Source organism: Tachypleus tridentatus, chromosome 10 (assembly GCF_004210375.1).
Source record: "Tachypleus tridentatus isolate NWPU-2018 chromosome 10, ASM421037v1, whole genome shotgun sequence".
Classification (NCBI taxonomy): Eukaryota; Metazoa; Arthropoda; class Merostomata; order Xiphosura; family Limulidae; genus Tachypleus; species Tachypleus tridentatus.
In genome coordinates, this window is record NC_134834.1 from 112,994,491 (window position 1) to 113,016,497 (window position 22,007).

The following is a 22,007-nucleotide window of genomic DNA, read 5'->3' on the forward strand; positions in this document are numbered from 1 at the left end:
ACATTGAAGTAAAAATATACCATGAAAACGTAACACTGAAGTAAAAACATACCATGGAAACATAACACTGAAATAAGAAAATACCAAGGAAACATAACATTGAAATAAAAAAATGCCATGGAAACATAACATTGAAGTAAGAACATACCATGGAAACATAACTTTGAAGTAAGAACATACCATGGAAACATAACCCTGAAGTAAGAACGTACCATGGAAACATAACATTGAAGTAAGAACATACCATGGAAACATAACACTGATGTAAGAACATACCATATTTTACTATTATTATGATTAAATCAAACAGATGTTTGTCCTGAAAAAGAGACAACTGCAGGACGGACTTAGTATAAACCTCATAGAAGCACAAACACTTTCAAAGAAGATCCTCAGTGGATTAACAGTAAATTGTTGGATTAAAAACACTAAAATCAGTTATTCGATTCCTCTCGGTGTATACAACAGATATAATACTATGTAGCTTTGCTATAAGACAATAATTAAACTCAATGTTTTTGTTATTTTTTTGCTTGTGAAATAATAAATATTTATTTCAGTTGGTCCGTATTCATAATTTTAAACTTAAATTATCTAACCAGATTCTCTCTTCTTATTTCCTGAACGAATCTGTAATTATTTTCGCATCTGTTTACCTCACAGATAGTATATATGGCTACAATGTCCTCTCGGTCAGAATAGACGTCATTTACTATAAAGATTGGTTTGTTTATTTGTTTTGAATTTCGCGCAAAGCCACACGAGGGCTATCTGCACTAACCGTCCCTAATTTAGCAGTGTAAAATTAGAGGGAAGACAGCTAATCATCACCACCCATTGCCAACTCTTGAGATACTTTTTTACCAACGAGTAGTGGGAGTAGTAGTCACATTATAACGCCCCACGGCTGAAAGGGCGAGCATGTTTGGTGCCACGGGATTTGAACTCGCGACCTTCGGAGTACGACTCGAATGTCTTAACCGCCCGGCCATGCCGGCCCTACTATAAAGAAAACAGAAACTAAACAACTAGTAGGTAATCTTAACGACTTTGTGTACAAAATATTACAACTTGCACGTGGAAAGTAAATAACCATAAAGATTTCTATGTAATTAAAGAAGATATAAAATATGCATGTCACAGAAGAACTTGTTTTGGTCGCTAGTCTTTCGTTTCACAGACTGTGGTTATTGCTGTAGCTTGGTACATTCCGAAACACTGGTCCAATCGATCAGTCTCTGTACTGTACTGCGGGTAATCCTGACGCCGCAGAAACTGTAATAATGCGTCATGCGTCAGATTTCCCGACAAATTCACAGTACTTCCCATGACCATTTAGTACATTCAGTGTAATTTATCCTTCATAAAACTAGTAAGAACATTCAACGTTTAAAAGATAAAAGTTCAGTTGCTAAGGTCACCTGAGGATGGTGAAACATTTTACATCTTAAATATGTCAGGTTTTTAATTGTATATTTTACTTTTGTCTTGAACAATAAATTATTGTGCATTTTTAAACGTGTTTTTTTTTACTAATTTTATGAAATGTGCGCACACGAAATGGTCAAGGAATGCATTGAAACTTTAACTTTACTGAAAAGTAATTTGTCGATTTTGTTAATGATTTTATATAAAAACATTTTTCAGAATCTCTGATAAACAATTCGAATTGAAGATTTTGAACTACTGAGTTAGAGGTTTCAGGTGTAACCACCAAAGATTTTGAACTACTGAGTTAGAGGTTTCAGGTGTAACCACCAAAGATTTTGAACTACTGAGTTAGAGGTTTCAGGTGTAACCACCAAAGATTTTGAACTACTGAGTTAGAGGTTTCAGGTGTAACCACCAAAGATTTTGAACTACTGAGTTAGAGGTTTCAGGTGTAACCACCAAAGATTTTGAACTACTGAGTTAGAGGTTTCAGGTGTAACCACCAAAGATTTTGAACTACTGAGTTAGAGGTTTCAGGTGTAACCACCAAAGATTTTGAACTACTGAGTTAGAGGTTTCAGGTGTAACCACCAAAGATTTTGAACTACTGAGTTAGAGGTTTCAGGTGTAACCACCAAAGATTTTGAACTACTGAGTTAGAGGTTTCAGGTGTAACCACCAAAGATTTTGAACTACTGAGTTAGAGGTTTCAGGTGTAACCACCAAAGATTTTGAACTACTGAGTTAGAGGTTTCAGGTGTAACCACCAAAGATTTTGAACTACTGAGTTAGAGGTTTCAGGTGTAACCACCAAAGATTTTGAACTACTGAGTTAGAGGTTTCAGGTATAACCACCAAAGATTTTGAACTACTGAGTTAGAGGTTTCAGGTGTAACCACCAAAGATTTTGAACTACTGAGTTAGAGGTTTCAGGTATAACCACCAAAGATTTTGAACTAGATACCAGAGGGAGGGCAGCAGACACCAAAACACCTTTTCTTAATCGAAGAATAGGATTGACTATCACTACTGTGACATAGCCACAGTTGAAGGCATTAAACGTCACGAACGTTGGACCTTTTGATGCACAGTCTTGCCCGACTCAAAATTAAAAACAAGAGGAAACCCTCAATAGTCATGGAATTTCATAATCTTTTGGGCAGGATTAGTATAAATTAATCTAGAAGACTATTTTTTTTCATCTTTATTTGCTATATTTTTGTGCGCCAGCAATACCAGAGTTGGGTGCGCGAACACCCGCTTCGATGTTATTACTCATAAGGATCCCCGTAACACCAAAACATGCTTGCCCTTTCTGTTGTAGGGGCGTTATAATGTACGATCAATCCCACTATTCGTTGATAAAAGTAGCCCAAGAGCTGGCGGTGGGTAGTGATCATCTTCCCTCTAGTCTTATACTACTAAATTAGGGACAGCTAACCCGGATAGCCCTTGTGTAGCTTGTGCGCTACATACAAAATAAACAAATACTCATTAAGATCTCTACCAGCTTACCCTCAAACTGAAATTAATTTATGCAGGATCAGAATAAATGAATCTATGACACCTTGAGCGTGGTCAAGCACATCAATCGAAAAGGTTTGACCTCCAGAGTCCGAAAGTGTAATTAGATCTCAAATCGGCCAAGAGATTACCGAGCTAGCAGGTAAAGGTTCTTACTTGATAAAAAACAAACAATCAAACAAAAAAATCTTGTTACATAAAGCACAATTAAAAGATTCAAACCACAAATAACGTGATAGTACATCAGTTAATGTATCGGTTAAATGTTTTCAAATATTCTGTTAAAAACATCAAATGAATTTGGAAAAATTGGTCAGACTTACCAGTGGACGTCCTTTCTTGTAGCTAAACTTTCCTGCACCATTCATAAAGTTAAACAACTATTGTCAGTAAAGAAGTCACTCTATCTTTGTTTCTTTAAACATTAGATCTTTTAGAAGTAAATGATCTAACATTTAAATAACTGAATACATATATATTACAGGAACTTGATAATTACAGATCGATATAACATATATATTACAGGAACTTGATAATTACAGATCGATATAACATATATATTACAGGAACTTGATAATTACAGATCGATATAACATATATATTACAGGAACTTGAAAACTACAGATCGATATAAAATAGCCTAACAGTTGTTTCGGCACAGCTGTTGAACTGATAATTTGGCCAGATGTCTTATATATAGGCCTTTCTATCTGAAGAGATTTCAAGATAACATTCTCTATTGTCCCTTATTATAACAACAGTTTCTCTTCCTTTTGTTTGCGTCTGACCTGAGGGCAAAGCCGTCCAGCAGTGACAACGGGAGATTTGGGGAATGAGAAAAGGGCACGTTTTATAGTTAAATAATTTGGGAGGGAAGCAATAAGTCTATACTTTGAGTTTGAAAAGTACTGCATCTGTTAGTAACTGTACGAACTAGAAACTGTGTTTAACATACGTTGTAAGCCTTCAGAAAGTTTAGTGGGAGGGAAGCAATAAGTCTGTACTTTGAGTTTGAAAAGTACTGCATCTGTTAGTAACTGTACGAACTAGAAACTGTGTTTAACATACGTTGTAAGCCTTCAGAAAGTTTAGTGGGAGGAAGCAATAAGTCTGTACTTTGAGTTTGAAAAGTACTGCATCTGTTAGTAACTGTAAGAACTAGAAACTGTGTTTAACATACGTTGTAAGCCTTCAGAAAGTTTAGTGGGAGGGAAGCAATAAGTCTGTACTTTGAGTTTGAAAAGTACTGCATCTGTTAGTAACTGTACGAACTAGAAACTGTGTTTAACATACGTTGTAAGCCTTCAGAAAGTTTAGTGGGAGGGAAGCAATAAATCTGTACTTTGAGTTTGAAAAGTACTGCATCTGTTAGTAGCTGTACGAACTAGAAACTGTGTTTAACATACGTTGTAAGCCTTCAGAAAGTTTAGTGGGAGGGAAGCAATAAGTCTGTACTTTGAGTTTGAAAAGTACTGCATCTGTTAGTAGCTGTAATGAACTAGAAACTGTGTTTAACATACGTTGTAAGCCTTCAGAAAGTTTAGTGGGAGGGAAGCAATAAGTCTGTACTTTTGAGTTTGAAAAGTACTGCATCTGTTAGTAGCTGTACGAACTAGAAACTGTGTTTAACATACGTTGTAAGCCTTCAGAAAGTTTAGTGGGAGGGAAGCAATAAGTCTGTACTTTGAGTTTGAAAAGTACTGCATCTGTTAGTAGCTGTACGAACTAGAAACTGTGTTTAACATACGTTGTAAGCCTTCAGAAAGTTTAGTGGGAGGGAAGCAATAAGTCTGTACTTTGAGTTTGAAAAGTACTGCATCTGTTAGTAGCTGTACGAACTAGAAACTGTGTTTAACATACGTTGTAAGCCTTCAGAAAGTTTAGTGGGAGGGAAGCAATAAGTCTGTACTTTGAGTTTGAAAAGTACTGCATCTGTTAGTAACTGTACGAACTAGAAACTGTGTTTAACATACGTTGCAAGCCTTCAGAAAGTTTCGTCACGTAATTTTGATTCTAAAACTAGGGAACAAAACTATGACGGACGAACTCATTTTCTCAGATAGGTAGATAAGAGGATCTGTTTATGATGACCATAATAAGGGGTTTTACCCTATTACAGATGTTTAATATAAGTTATGAGAATGGATATAAGTTACATTTAGGTAACTACATTTCCATACAACGTGACAACAAATATAGTTTGGATCTGTCATGTAACGTAACTTCATCGAATAATAAGTTACAAGGAAATTTTTTTGTGGAAGAGATTGAAATGTTGTGGAAAACCATGTTGTACTAATATGATTTGAACGAACTAGGTTATACTGGGATGTTGTGGGGTAGATTTGAATGTTCTCGGTAAAATAAGTTATACTAGAATATTGTATGATACATTAGAATGTTCTGGGTGAACTAGGCTTTGCCTGAGCGTTCTAGAATAGGTGATAGGCTACACTAAAATGTTTATAGAAAGAGCATGCTGTAATGGTGAAAGTTAATACAACGATAGCTATCAACATATATGTTTGAGATATACCAACATAATCTCAAATATTCTAGTGATAACTGTGATAGATAGAGGCGTATGAAGTGTTTAATTTTACCTCTACGTTCGTGTTTTGGGAATACGTACACCTGTTACTGACAGGTAAGAAAGTTCTTTAAATATAACTGTTTTAGAGTGGGTGCCAATCAACTTGTATTTTGAAATTTACTGGTTATATTTGTAGAACACATTTTATCCCCAGGTGCTTCGTTTCAGTACAAATGTCTTGTAGATCACGAGAAATGGTATAATTAGTGAGTTGACTCCAGCTGTACTGGTGACATCTGTGGACGTTTGGTTTCGTGTTTTACGTTTAGTTTGTTTTCCCTCATGTCTCTTACACTCTGTATTCATTTAATTTCTCAGTTAGTGTAGCCACGTGTACTTTAGTTTTCTACATCTTCCTCATCTTATGATGGCAGCATCAACCCTATAACAGAACGGACTTTCCTCCTCTAGGAATAACAGCATGACCTCTATAAAGAACAGTTTTTCCATATTTTAGTGATGGCAAAATGATCCCTATAACAAAATCAATTTTACATAAAACATGACAATAATTTTGGTTTTAAGACATCTGACCCCAAAGTAAGAGCTTAGGTTCAGGCACAACCGGAGATTTTCACAAAATATTTCTCTCAACCCGCTGGCAGCTTTAAGTCTACTACACACTCTATCGGCTCTCTTAACCCGCTGGCAGCTTTAAGTCTACTACACACTCTATCGGCTCTCTTAATCCGCTGGCAGCTTTAAGTCTACTACACACTGTATCGGCTCTCGTAACCCCGCTGGCAACTTAAGTCTATTTTGCTACACACTCTATCGACATGGCTAGGTGGTTAAGGCACTAGGCTCGTAATCCGAAGGTCGCGGGTTCGAATCCTCGTCACACTAAACATGTTCGCCCTTTCAGTCGTAGGGGCGTTATAAAGTTCTGTCAATCCCACTATTCGTGTAGCCCAAGGGTTGGCGGTGGGTAGTGATGATTAACTGCCTTCCCTCTAGTGTCACACTGATAAATTAGGGACGGATAACTCATATAGTCCTCAGGTAGCTTTGCGCGAAATTCAAGTTCAAACCAAACTCTATCGTCCCCATACCCACCGAAATGTGATGTGTGAGCTCATCTTGTCCGTACCAGAGTGCAATAGAAAGTCGGCACTTCAAAATACAGAAGAGAGGGCCACACGTCATTCAGGTCACTGACCGATAATTAAAAACTGCTGCTAGTTTGAGCAACAACAATGGTTTTCTAAGGCAGAAGGAAAAAACACGAGAAAAACTGAGGTAAAACTTAAATCGTGTTTTATCTTCTTTTTTAATATTGTGATATACAGTTGGTTTAAAAGTGATAGGTGTATCAGGAAAACAAAGATCTGAAGTGTCGTCTATTGTTTTATATGCTTGTTCGAGAGAAAACATAAAAGTAATATCAATGTATTCTACCTTCTTACAAACCTCTATATGAAGTAATAACCACGTCTTATATTATCTTACAAACCTCTATATGAAGTAATAACCACGTCTTCTTATTATCTTACAAACCTCTATATGAAGTAATAACCACGTCTTCTATTATCTTACAAACCTCTATATGAAGTAATAACTACGTCTTCTATTATCTTACAAACCTCTATATGAAGTAATAACCACGTCTTCTATTATCTTACAAACCTCTATATGAAGTATTAACCACGTCTTCTATTATGTTACAAACCTCTATATGAGTAATAACCACGTCTTCTATTATCTTACAAACCTCTATATGAAGTAATAACCACGTCTTCTATTATCTTACAAACCTCTATATGAAGTAATAACCACGTCTTCTATTATCTTACAAACCTCTATATGAAGTAATAACCACGTCTTCTTATTATCTTACAAACCTCTATATGAAGTAATAACCACGTCTTCTGTTATCTTACAAACCCCTATATGAAGTAATAACCACGTCTTCTATTATCTTACAAACCTCTATATGAAGTAATAACCACGTCTTCTGTTATCTTACAAACCTCTATATGAAGTAATAACCACGTCTTCTATTATCTTACAAGCCTCTATATGAAGTAACAGGAATGTCTACTACTATCTTACAAACCTCTATATTCTATACCAAGTAATACAATGTCTTTTACTTGCTTACAAACCTCTATATGAAGTAATAATAATGTCTTCTACTATTTTACAAACCTCTTTATGAATTAATAACAATGTCTTCTACTATCTTATAGACTCTATCTGAAGTAATAAAATGTCTTTTACTATCTTACAAACCCTATATGAATTAATAACAGTGTCTTCTACTATCTTACAAACCCCTATATGAATTAATAACAATGTCTTCTACTACCTTACAAACCCCTATATGAATTAATAACAATGTCTTCTACTATCTTACAAACCCTATATGAATTAATAATAATGTCTTCTACTATCTTACAAACTCCTATATGAATTAATAACAATGTCTTCTACTACCTTACAAACCCCTATATGAATTAATAACAATGTCTTCTACTACCTTACAAACCCCTATATGAATTAATAACAATGTCTTCTACTATCTTACAAACCCCTATATGAATTAATAACAATGTCTTCTACTATCTTACAAACCCCTATATGAATTAATAACAATGTCTTCTACTATCTTACAAACCCCTATATGAATTAATAACATTGTCTTCTACTATCTTACAAACCCTATATGAATTAATAACAATGTCTTCTACTACCTTACAAACCCCTATATGAATTAATAACAATGTCTTCTACTATGTTACAGATTCAATCTGAAGTAATAAAAATGTCTTCTAATATTTTATATTCAACCATTTAGATTAACAATTAAGAATAAAAAAAACAATTCGATCAGTCGACAGTGTATACTTTAAAACTTGAATAAAATCATAACAAGTTGTCCAGTTAACATTGTATACTTAAAGTCGATAAAATGCTATAACTCTATTAATCTTTGGCAGTTTGTCAAAACCGTGGTACAGTTTCAGTAACAATTGAAATCGTTCAATTTTCATCAAGCAATACTTAACGTAAGGGAGATCACACAATATCATACCTTCTGGTTTACCTGGTGGAAGGTAGGTAAACACCATGTTCCTATAGATGGTAGGGTTGCTCGGAGGAAGGTAACACTATCTACCTCGTAGATGGTAGCTTACTTCTGTGTATCGTTTGATCATTATAAATAATATATTTTGGTTATTCTAAACAATAGAGTTGGATCACTGGCTACATAAAACTCAGAATAATTAACCGACTTTACTCACTACTTTAATTAAGAAAGGATGTGTGTGTGTTTTCTTATAGCAAAGCCACAACGGGTTATCTGCTGTGTCCACCGAGGGGAATCGAGTCCTTATTTTAGTGTTGGAAATCCAAAGACTTACCGCTGTCCCAGCGGGGGCCTGACAAAGTAATCGATAACTGACTTTACTTACTAAATTGACTATAAAAATAATTAATAATTAATCGTCTTTACTATTTGCACTTACTTACACAGTAACCAAATATTAACTAACTTTACTAACAATACTGACTATAAGAATAATTAATAATTAACCTACTTTAGTGACAACATTCACTGTAACAATAATTAATAATAAACTTACATCAGTGACAACATTCACTATAACAATAATTAATAATTAGCCTACATCAGTAACAACATTCACTATAACAACAATTAAAAATTTACCTACTACAGTGACAACACTCACTATAACAACAATTAATAGTTAACTGACAATAAGAATAATCAAAATTAACCGACTTTAATAACAACATTGACTGTAGTAATAATCAATAATTAACTCACCTCACTAACTACATTAACTATAATAATACTGAATAATTAACTGACTACACAAATTACACTGACTATAACAATAATTAATAATTTACCGACAATGAAAATAATCAATAATTAACCGATTTTACTAACAAAACTGACTATAACAATGATCACTAATTAACTGACTTTACTAACAACACTCACTATAACAATAATTAATATTAACTGCCTTTAATAACAAAACTGACTGTAGTAATAATCAATAATTAACTGACTTCACTAATTACATTGACGACCGCGGTAACAACATTTTACAACTGTTTAATGGTAACAATCTTAGACAATAACGTATTGGTTTATGCTAGAATAAAAAGAAATGTGCTGCTGTTTAAAGGAAATACAAAATAGTCGCGCCAAACATTCTCGCCCTATCAGCCGCGCGGGCGTTATAATGTTACGGTCAATCCCACTATTCGTTGGTAAAAGAGTAGCTCAAGAGTTGGCGGTGAGTGGTGATGACTAGCTGCCTTCCCTCTAGTATTACACTGCTAAATTATGGACGGCTAGCACAGATAGCCCTCGAGTAGCTTTGTGCAAAATTCCAAAACAAAAAAACAAAATATTAGTGCACGTTTAAAATGTATTAAAGTAGATAATTAAAATGTTTGTTCTATTGTTTTAATTTTGAGTATTTAATACATTTTTAATACTCAAACAGTCTCTTCAAGCTTTACCTTTTAACATTGTACAATGTTGTCGTCTGTATTTTGTTTTCCTATAACAACATGTTATTTTGATATACTGACCGTTTTTTTGCAGTTATTCTGTATGAATATCGCCAGAGAGCGCAATTACCTCCAACAATATATATCAGATATTTCAACTGTAAAATTCTTTATTCTACGGAAAACACTGAACCATTTTCCAAACACTTGACATGTAATTAGTATTAAAGATGAGAAAATTTGTTTTAAAGTACAACAACGAAAACCAAAATAAATCATCTCTTATTTTATGACAAGGGCTTTAAAGAGCAAAAACTAAACAAATAGCTTGTATTTGGTTAGATAGCGAACATTGATACGTTTAAAATTCATTATTTGTTAACTGGGAAGTGATATCATAACAGCAGGTCAATATTTTAGTTGACAGCAGCAAGGAAACTTATAAAGCTGGTAGCCTTGTTCACAACTGTTAGACAACTAAGGATGAGGGACACGTCTTAAACCGAAGACATTTCACAGCTGTTCTTGACAATTGTATTGTTTTATGACGTTTGTTTACAAACATCTGTGTGCCAGGTGGCCTGATTCCATTTTTCTTGACACTACCGACGTCTCTCCCGTACGCCTAAAGTACAGTTTATTATCCACCCATATAGCGAGGAAAAAAAAACACGCAAGGCTTAACTGTTCAGCCCATGTTCAGGTGACTGAATTTCTTCAAGCGAACTATGAGTGACCGACCATTAGAGATTCATACCAGTGTCAATATTACTGCAGAGAGGAGAGGGACCTCCTAAAAATAGGGTGTACATGTACAGTCATGTGAAAAGTTAGGACACCCTATGAAAGCCTGTGTGTTTTTTTGTAACATTTTTGGATATATAGATATTTAATCTCAATTTTAACAATACTGAGATATTAAAGTAATATAACTAAACAATTAAAACTGCAGAAAAGACTTTTCAAGATCTTCTGTAAATGTAATTCTACAAAAATGCATATTCTAACTGAGGAAAAGTTAGGACACCCCACATTTATTCCCACTTAATATGGCTCAGCTCACACACAGGTGTATCACACCAGGTGCACATGATTAGAAGATCGTTACTCAGCATTTTGAATGAGACTTGCCCAATTTAAACATCAGGCATTTAGTTTGGTGTGCTTCTGACTGTTGAAGTGAGAGTGAGCACCATGGTGAGAGCAAAAGAGCTGTCTGAGGCCTTCAGAAAGAAAATTGTAGCAGCTTAGGAGTCTGGTAAGAGATTTAAAAAGATCTCAAAAGAATTTGAAATCAGACATTCCACTGTCTGGAAAATAGTCAACAAGTGGAAGGCTTTCAAAACAACTCTCAACATGCCCAGGTCTGGTCATCCAAGCAAGTTCACCTCGAGAGCAGACCGCAAGATGCTAAAGAGGTCTCCAAACACCCTAACATGTCATCATGGGACCTACACCAGGCTCTGACTACTGTTAATGTGAAAGTGCATGCCTCTACAATCAGAAAGAGACTGCATAAGTTTAACTTGCATGGGAGGTGTACAAGGAGGAAACCTTTGCTCTCTAAGAGAAACATCAAGATCAGACTGAAGTTTGCCAGAGAGAATGTAGACAAAGACCAAGATTTCTGGAATAATGTTCCTTGGACAGATGAGTCCAAAATTGAATTATTTTGACACCAGTACAGAGGACATGTTTGGCGTTAACCAAATACAGCATTCCAGAAAAAGAACCTCACACCAACAGTGAAGCATGGAGATGGAAGTGTCATGGTTTGGGGCTGCTTTGCCGCAGCAGGACCTGGACAGCTCACAATCACAGAATCCACCATAAATTCTACTGTGTATCAGAGGGTGCTTGAGGATCATATGAGACCATCTGTACGAAACTTAAAGCTGAAGAGAAACTGGACCCTGCAACATGACGATGACCTAAAACATACCAGTAAATCCACCGAAAACTGGATGAAAACTAAGAAATGGAAAGTCAAAGCAAAGATCATACTCCCATTGAGATGCTGTGGGGTGATTTGAAACTGGCTGTACATGCAAGAAATCCCTCAAACATCTCACAGCTGACAGAATTCTGCATTGAGGAGTGGGGCAAACTTTTTTCATACTGATGTCAAAGACAGGTAGATGGCTACAAGAAGCGTCTCACTGTAGTTATCTAAGCCAAAGGGTGTAACACTAGCTATTAGGAAGTAGGGTGTCCTAACTTTTCCTCGGTTAAAATATGCATTTTCTAAAATTACATGTAGAGAACATTTTGAAAAGTCTTTTCTTCAGTTTTAATTGTTTAGATATATTCCTATAATCTCTCAGTATTGTTGAAATTGAGATTAAATATCTATATATCAAACAATGTTACACAAATACACAGGCTTTCACAGGGTGTCCTGACCTTTTCACATGACTGTATTTATGTTCCTTCATACCAGTGTTGATATTACTGTATAGAGGAGAGGATCCTCCTTATATATATTTATGTTCCTTCATACCAATGTTGATATTACTGTAGAGAGGAGAGGATCCTCCTTGTATATATTTATGTTCCTTCATACCAGTGTTGATATTACTGTAGAGAGAGAGGATCCTCCTTATATATATTTTATGTTCCTTCATACCAGTGTTGATATTACTGTAGAGAGGAGAGGATCCTCCTTACATATATTTATGTTCCTTCATACCAGTATTGATATTACTGTAGAGAGGAGAGGATCCTCCTTGTATATATTTATGTTCCTTCATACCAGTGTTGATATTACTGTAGAGAGGAGAGATCCTCCTTATATATATTTATGTATCTTCATACCAGTGTTGATATTACTGTAGAGAGGAGAGGATCCTCCTTATATATATTTATGTTCCTTCATACCAGTGTTGATATTACTGTAGAGAGGAGAGGATCCTCCTATATATATTTATGTTCATTCATACCAGTGTTGATATTACTGTAGAGAGAGAGGATCCTCCTTATATATATTTATGTTCCTTCATACCAGTGTTGATATTACTGTAGAGAGGAGAGGATCCTCCTTACATATATTTATGTTCCTTCATACCAGTGTTGATATTACTGCAGAGAGAGAGGATCCTCCTTGTATATATTTATGTTCCTTCATACCAGTGTTGATATTACTGTAGAGAGGAGATGATCCTCCTTATATATTTATGTTCCTTCTGCTAATTCAGAGAATATTTATTGATAGAAGTGTGATATAGTAAAGTAAAATTCAATTATTTATTTAAAAGTTCGTTTTTATAGGACCTAATGAACTTTGTGGTGGAATTAATACGAAACAAGAAAATGTGTAACTCGTTTGTTAAAACATTGAGCTTCGGAAAACGTGACGAAAAACAAAATCAAACTGATTAGTTAATATATTTTAATGTTTTCCATTGTTATGATATAGTTTTGGTAAAATGTGTCTGTGTTTTATAGCAAATACGATCATTACTATTAAAATAGAATACAAATACACTCAGCGTACCAAACTGAGAAACGAATGCAATATTAAACAGCTACATATGCATGAAACTTAATTAAATGGACGACAACCGCCTGTGTTACTATAGTATTGTGTTAAGGCTAAGTTAAACTTTGACTATAGTACTGTGTGAAGACCAAGTTAGACTCTCACTATAGTATTGTGTTATGGCTAAGTTAAACTATCACTATGGCATTGTGTTAAGACTAAGTTAAACTACTGCTATTGAATTGTGTTAAGGCTAAGTTAAACTGTTACTATCGTGTAGTGTTAAGGCTACTTTAAACTATCACAGTCGTAGTTGTGTTGAGGCTGAGCTAAACTGTTACTATCGTATTTTGTTCAGTCTGAGTTAAAACTTATAATATGGTCTCAAAATGTGCAAAACAAACTTTTGTCTTTTCTTGTGTAATATTTCCAAGATAATTCACTGTTGCCTGGCTGTAAACGTTGCGTTATGACCTACCTCCTCTCTAGTTATTGCAATTGGTCAACTGTAAACGCTGCGTTATGACCTACCTCCTCTCTAGTTATTGCAATTGGTCAATTGTAAACGTTGCGTTATGACCTACCTTCTCTCTAGTTATTGCAATTGGTCAACTGTAAACGTTGCGTTATGACCTACCTCCTCTCTAGTTATTGCAATTGGTCAACTGTAAACGTTGCGTTATGACCTACCTCCTCTCTAGTTATTGCAATTGGACAACTGTAAACGTTGCGTTATGACCTACCTCCTCTCTAGTTATTGCAATTGGTCAACTGTAAACGCTGCGTTATGACCTACCTCCTCTCTAGTTATTGCAATTGGTCAACTGTAAACGTTGCGTTATGACCTACCTCTCTCTAGTTATTGCAATTGGTCAACTGTAAACGTTGCGCTATGACCTACCTCCTCTCTAGTTATTGCAATTGGTCAACTGTAAACGTTGCGTTATGACCTACCTCCTCTCTAGGTATTGCAATTGGTCAACTGTAAACGTTGCGTTATGACCTACCTTCTCTCTAGTTATTGCAATTGGACAACTGTAAACGTTGCGTTATGACCTACCTCCTCTCTAGTTATTGCAATTGGTCAACTGTAAACGTTGCGTTATGACCTACCTCCTCTCTAGTTATTGCAATTGGTCAACTGTAAACGTTGCGTTATGACCTACCTCCTCTCTAGTTATTGCAATTGGTCAACTGTAAACGTTGCGTTATGACCTACCTCCTCTCTAGTTATTGTAATTGGTCAACTGTAAACGCTGCGTTATGACCTACCTCCTCTCTAGTTATTGCAATTGGTCAACTGTAAACGTTGCGTTATGACCTACCTCCTCTCTAGTTATTGCAATTGGTCAACTGTAAACGTTGCGTTATGACCTACCTCCTCTCTAGTTATTGCAATTGGTCAACTGTAAACGTTGCGTTATGACCTACCTCCTCTAGTTATTGCAATTGGACAACTGTAAACGTTGCGTTATGACCTACCTCCCTCTCTAGTTATTGCAATTGGTCAACTGTAAACGTTGCGTTATGACCTACCTCCTCTCTAGTTATTGCAATTGGTCAACTGTAAACGTTGCGTTATGACGTACCTCCTCTCTAGTTATTGCAATTGGTCAACTGTAAACGTTGCGTTATGACCTACCTCCTCTCTAGTTATTGCAATTGGTCAACTGTAAACGCTGCGTTATGACCTACCTCCTCTCTAGTTATTGCAATTGGTCAACTGTAAACGTTGCGTTATGACCTACCTTCTCTCTAGTTATTGCAATTGGTCAACTGTAAACGTTGCGTTATGACCTACCTCCTCTCTAGTTATTGCAATTGGTCAACTGTAAACGTTGCGTTATGACCTACCTCCTCTCTAGTTATTGCAATTGGACAACTGTAAACGTTGCGTTATGACCTACCTCCTCTCTAGTTATTGCAATTGGTCAACTGTAAACGTTGCGTTATGACCTACCTCCTCTCTAGTTATTGCAATTGGTCAACTGTAAACGTTGCGTTATGACCTACCTCCTCTCTAGGTATTGCAATTGGTCAACTGTAAACGTTGCGTTATGACCTACCTTCTCTCTAGTTATTGCAATTGGACAACTGTAAACGTTGCGTTATGACCTACCTCCTCTCTAGTTATTGCAATTGGTCAACTGTAAACGTTGCGTTATGACCTACCTCCTCTCTAGTTATTGCAATTGGTCAACTGTAAACGTTGCGTTATGACCTACCTCCTCTCTAGTTATTGCAATTGGTCAACTGTAAACGTTGCGTTATGACCTACCTCCTCTCTAGTTATTGTAATTGGTCAACTGTAAACGCTGCGTTATGACCTACCTCCTCTCTAGTTATTGCAATTGGTCAACTGTAAACGTTGCGTTATGACCTACCTCCTCTCTAGTTATTGCAATTGGTCAACTGTAAACGTTGCGTTATGACCTACCTCCTCTCTAGTTATTGCAATTGGTCAACTGTAAACGTTGCGTTATGACCTACCTCCTCTCTAGTTATTGCAATTGGACAACTGTAAACGTTGCGTTATGACCTACCTCCTCTCTAGTTATTGCAATTGGTCAACTGTAAACGTTGCGTTATGACCTACCTCCTCTCTAGTTATTGCAATTGGTCAACTGTAAACGTTGCGTTATGACGTACCTCCTCTCTAGTTATTGCAATTGGTCAACTGTAAACGCTGCGTTATGACCTACCTCCTCTCTAGTTATTGCAATTGGTCAACTGTAAACGTTGCGTTATGACCTACCTTCTCTCTAGTTATTGCAATTGGTCAACTGTAAACGTTGCGTTATGACCTACCTCCTCTCTAGTTATTGCAATTGGTCAACTGTAAACGTTGCGTTATGACCTACCTCCTCTCTAGTTATTGCAATTGGACAACTGTAAACGTTGCGTTATGACCTACCTCCTCTCTAGTTATTGCAATTGGTCAACTGTAAACGTTGCGTTATGACCTACCTCCTCTCTAGTTATTGCAATTGGTCAACTGTAAACGTTGCGTTATGACCTACCTCCTCTCTAGTTATTGCAATTGGTCAACTGTAAACGTTGCGTTATGACCTACCTCCTCTCTAGTTATTGCAATTGGACAACTGTAAACGTTGCGTTATGACCTACCTCCTCTAGTTATTGCAATTGGTCAACTGTAAACGTTGCGTTATGACCTACCTCCTCTCTAGTTATTGCAATTGGTCAACTGTAAACGTTGCGTTATGACGTACCTCCTCTCTAGTTATTGCAATTGGTCAACTGTAAACGTTGCGTTATGACCTACCTCCTCTCTAGTTATTGCAATTGGTCAACTGTAAACGTTGCGTTATGACCTACCTCCTCTCTAGTTATTGCAATTGGTCAACTGTAAACGTTGCGTTATGACGTACCTCCTCTCTAGTTATTGCAATTGGTCAACTGTAAACGTTGCGTTATGACCTACCTCCTCTCTAGTTATTGCAATTGGTCAACTGTAAACGCTGCGTTATGACCTACCTCCTCTCTAGTTATTGCAATTGGTCAACTGTAAACGTTGCGTTATGACCTACCTTCTCTCTAGTTATTGCAATTGGTCAACTGTAAACGTTGCGTTATGACCTACCTCCTCTCTAGTTATTGCAATTGGTCAACTGTAAACGTTGCGCTATGACCTACCTCCTCTCTAGTTATTGCAATTGGACAACTGTAAACGTTGCGTTATGACCTACCTCCTCTCTAGTTATTGCAATTGGTCAACTGTAAACGTTGCGTTATGACCTACCTCCTCTCTAGTTATTGCAATTGGTCAACTGTAAACGTTGCGTTATGACCTACCTCCTCTCTAGGTATTGCAATTGGTCAACTGTAAACGTTGCGTTATGACCTACCTTCTCTCTAGTTATTGCAATTGGACAACTGTAAACGTTGCGTTATGACCTACCTCCTCTCTAGTTATTGCAATTGGTCAACTGTAAACGTTGCGTTATGACCTACCTCCTCTCTAGTTATTGCAATTGGTCAACTGTAAACGTTGCGTTATGACCTACCTCCTCTCTAGTTATTGCAATTGGTCAACTGTAAACGTTGCGTTATGACCTACCTCCTCTCTAGTTATTGTAATTGGTCAACTGTAAACGCTGCGTTATGACCTACCTCCTCTCTAGTTATTGCAATTGGTCAACTGTAAACGTTGCGTTATGACCTACCTCCTCTCTAGTTATTGCAATTGGTCAACTGTAAACGTTGCGTTATGACCTACCTCCTCTCTAGTTATTGCAATTGGACAACTGTAAACGTTGCGTTATGACCTACCTCCTCTAGTTATTGCAATTGGTCAACTGTAAACGTTGCGTTATGACCTACCTCCTCTAGTTATTGCAATTGGTCAACTGTAAACGTTGCGTTATGACGTACCTCCTCTCTAGTTATTGCAATTGGTCAACTGTAAACGTTGCGTTATGACCTACCTCCTCTCTAGTTATTGCAATTGGTCAACTGTAAACGCTGCGTTATGACCTACCTCCTCTCTAGTTATTGCAATTGGTCAACTGTAAACGTTGCGTTATGACCTACCTTCTCTCTAGTTATTGCAATTGGTCAACTGTAAACGTTGCGTTATGACCTACCTCCTCTCTAGTTATTGCAATTGGTCAACTGTAAACGTTGCGTTATGACCTACCTCCTCTCTAGTTATTGCAATTGGACAACTGTAAACGTTGCGTTATGACCTACCTCCTCTCTAGTTATTGCAATTGGTCAACTGTAAACGTTGCGTTATGACGTACCTCCTCTCTAGTTATTGCAATTGGTCAACTGTAAACGTTGCGTTATGACCTACCTCCTCTCTAGTTATTGCAATTGGTCAACTGTAAACGTTGCGTTATGACCTACCTCCTCTCTAGTTATTGCAATTGGTCAACTGTAAACGTTGCGTTATGACCTACCTCCTCTCTAGTTATTGCAATTGGTCAACTGTAAACGTTGCGTTATGCCCTATTTTTTCTCTAACTGTTGTTAGGTTTGCCCGTCACTTTCGTTTCATTGATCTATTCTACCAAGGGAATTACAGAGACTACTAGTAAAAATAGATCTGTTACTATTTGTAATTAGATTCGCTAGACTTTTGTCTTTTAAACATTTAAAAAATCATATTTGCAACTATTTTTTGGTTTTTGTCGCATTTATTTTAAACACTTTGTGTATTTTATCTGTGATTCAGGTTTTGTACTATTTTATCTGTGATTTAGGTTTTGTAGTATTTTATCTGTGATTCAGGTTTTGTACTATTCTATCTGTGATTCAGGTTTTGTAGTATTTTATCTGTGATTTAGGTTTTGTACTATTTTATCTATGATTCAGGTTTTGTACTATTTTATCTGTGATTCATATTTTGTGTATTTTATCTGTGATTCAGGTTTTGTAGTATTTTATCTGTGATTCAGGTTTTGTATTATTTTATCTGTGATTCAGGGTTTGCTTTTCCTTTGATTTATGTTTCAAAATCGTGTGATTGAATTTTAATTTGTTTTATTTCTTCTGTAAATCTCCTGTTATCATTACACTTCGTGTTTGATTGCTGGTTTACTACAGTTTGTTTGTTTTGAATTTCGCGCAAAGCTACTAGAGGGCTATCTGCGCTAGCCGTCCCTAATTTAGTAATGTGAGACTAGAGAGAAGGCAGCCAGTCATCACCACCTACAGCCAACTCTTGGACTACTCTTTTACTAACGAATAGTGGGATTGACCGTTACATTATAATGCCCCATGGCTGAAAAGGCGAGCGTGTTTGGTGCGATGGGGATGCGAACCCTCGACCTTCAGATTACGAGTCGCACGCCGTAACGCACCTGGCCATGCCGGGCCTTACTACAGTTTAAAAAGTACCGATGTATCAAAGAAAGTCACTCTCAACAAATATGTGTTTGCCGTTGTACACCACACAGATTATAGGATTGAAATTGTATAATTTAATTCAAATTTATTCAGAATTTAAAAATATCACACTTCTTACCAATGTATTCTTACATTAATGATGTTACTTAGTTGTGGCTTTTATATTAGTTTTGAATATACATTTTTAAAAACAATTTCCAACTAATGAATGTTTATCATCAGTTAGTTATATTGATAATATAAAGGTTATGATAATTTTAAATACTTAATTCAATTGTTCCTTCTTATTATAACGATTTATAGTTTCAGGCCTGAAATAAAGTTCTTAAGCTGACCAAAACTCGTAAAATATATTTTAGTTAGATTACAGAAGAAAATATAATCAATAACAGAACTGATGAATCCATGTATTCTAGTATATATTTTATATTAAGAAACTTAATACTTAAGTTATTTTCTTTTAGTAACTTTGTTATAGCAATAAATAAGCTCTCCCTTTCAATCGTGGGGGCGTTATAATGTGACCGTCAATTCCACTATTCGTTGGCAACAGAGCAGCCCAAGAGTTGGCGGTTGGTGGTGATGACTAGTTGTCTTCCCTCTAGTCTTACACTGCTAAATTAGGGACAGCTAGCACAGATAGCCCTCGAGTAGCTTTGTGCGAATTTCAAAAACAAACAAACAAGCTAGCGCAGATAGCCCTCGAATAGCTTTGCGCGAAATTCAAAACAAACAAACAAGCTAGCGCAGATAGCCCTCGAATAGCTTTGCGCGAAATTCAAAAACAAACAAACCCTATAGTCTTACACTGCTAAATTAGGGACAGCTAGCGCAAATAGCTTTTGAATAGGTTTGCGCGAAATTCAAAACAAAAAAAAATTGTTATATAATATCAGCGTCATTAATTTATCTTATGATCTGTTCCAGTTATTCCCATATTACATAATAGATCATAAAATAAAGCGTCAATTATTGACGTTGATATTATATAAAAGTTAACCAGAACAGATCGTAAGATAAATTAATGACACAAATATCATATAAGGAGGTCGTCAACTGCTAATCATTTTTTACAATTTTAAAGTTTTAGTTCAGTTACGTCTTCAGACGAATCTTATCTTTAGAATACTGAAGACAGTTCAACCTAATAACTTTTATTATCAACAGCGTTTCCACAACTCTTCATGTCTCAACATAATGTTTGTTCAAACCAGTTAAATCAAGCGCTTATCTGTGACAAATTGCGATGTTACCAGTTTGTCGAAAAATTGTTTAATAAAAGCTGGCCAGTTAGATGGCGCCAATGCATTAGATCCGCGTGTGACGTGTTTATGACGTCATATCTGCATCTTAAGAATGGAACAAAATAAAGTTATCTGTTACGAGAAACGGAAGGAAAACATAAATCAACTATTGAAAACAAAAAAGGTTTTAATGTTGTAAGCTATATTTTCAATGTTTCTATTTACATGTTTGTTAGAATGAGCTGCTAATGGTCAGGTTCACGTAATAGTCGGAAAACTTATATTAATGTATAACTTAATTCTAGTAATGAGTAACAATTAGTTCTGTGGTTGAGGACACAGTGAATCAATGAAAATGGAGGATAGTGTTTTGTTAATCGAATAAAGTTATTAACTAAGAGTTAGTGTTTCTGTAAAAATATCAGTAAATTAATTATCAGTCAATTAAATATCTGTTATGACTAACATTTTAATGTATACTCTTCAAAACAAGAAACGCAAAAGGGATATTTTGTTATTTTAAAGAGAAATATATGTAATAACGTTACAAGCTCAGAGTATGTGATGTTACACGTGTTAAGGCACTAATTGTCAGACCAAAATGACAATAAAAGATGTGCACTTTGAAAACGGAGAAAAACATCGGATTTTTCGCCAAAACGCATGCGTGTCCAATAAATTAGTTTGAGAGATGTTATGCAAGTGCAACATGTGCAAAATCCCTATAAAAGTGACGGTTTCTCGGTTTCTATAGCTCAGTGTTAAGCCACCGACACGCAATACAGTTACGCCAAGACTGACTGAAGCACAACGCAACAACGTTGGAAGCAGGCGAGTCTCGATCAGATGTTACCAGAGCTGTAAATGTCCACCCAAGCACCATCACAAGGCTATGGAATCGTCACCAACAACATGGATCAACTCGTGACCGTCCACGATCCGGCAGACCTCGTGTGACCACGCCCGCACAAGATCGCTACATCCGGTTACGTCACCTTCGGGATAGGACCACCACTGCGACGTCTGCTGTCTCAACCATACCAGGGCTGCGTAGGACTTCCGATCAGACCGTACGCAACCATCAACGAAATGCAGGAATCCGACCTCGACGTACAGACAGAGGCGTCATCCTCGCCCAGTAACATCGTCAAGCACGGCTGCAATGGACTCGGGCACATCGGGTATGGCCTCATCGACGATGGAGGCATGTTTGGTTCAGCGATGAATCACGTTTTATGCTTCGTAGGTAGGATAGAAGAACCCGTGTTTACCATCGCCGAGGTGAACGTTTTGCAGCAAACTGTGTGCAGGATGTTGACAGATATGGTGGTGGCAGCGTCATGATGTGGGCTGCCATCGCCTACATTGCTAG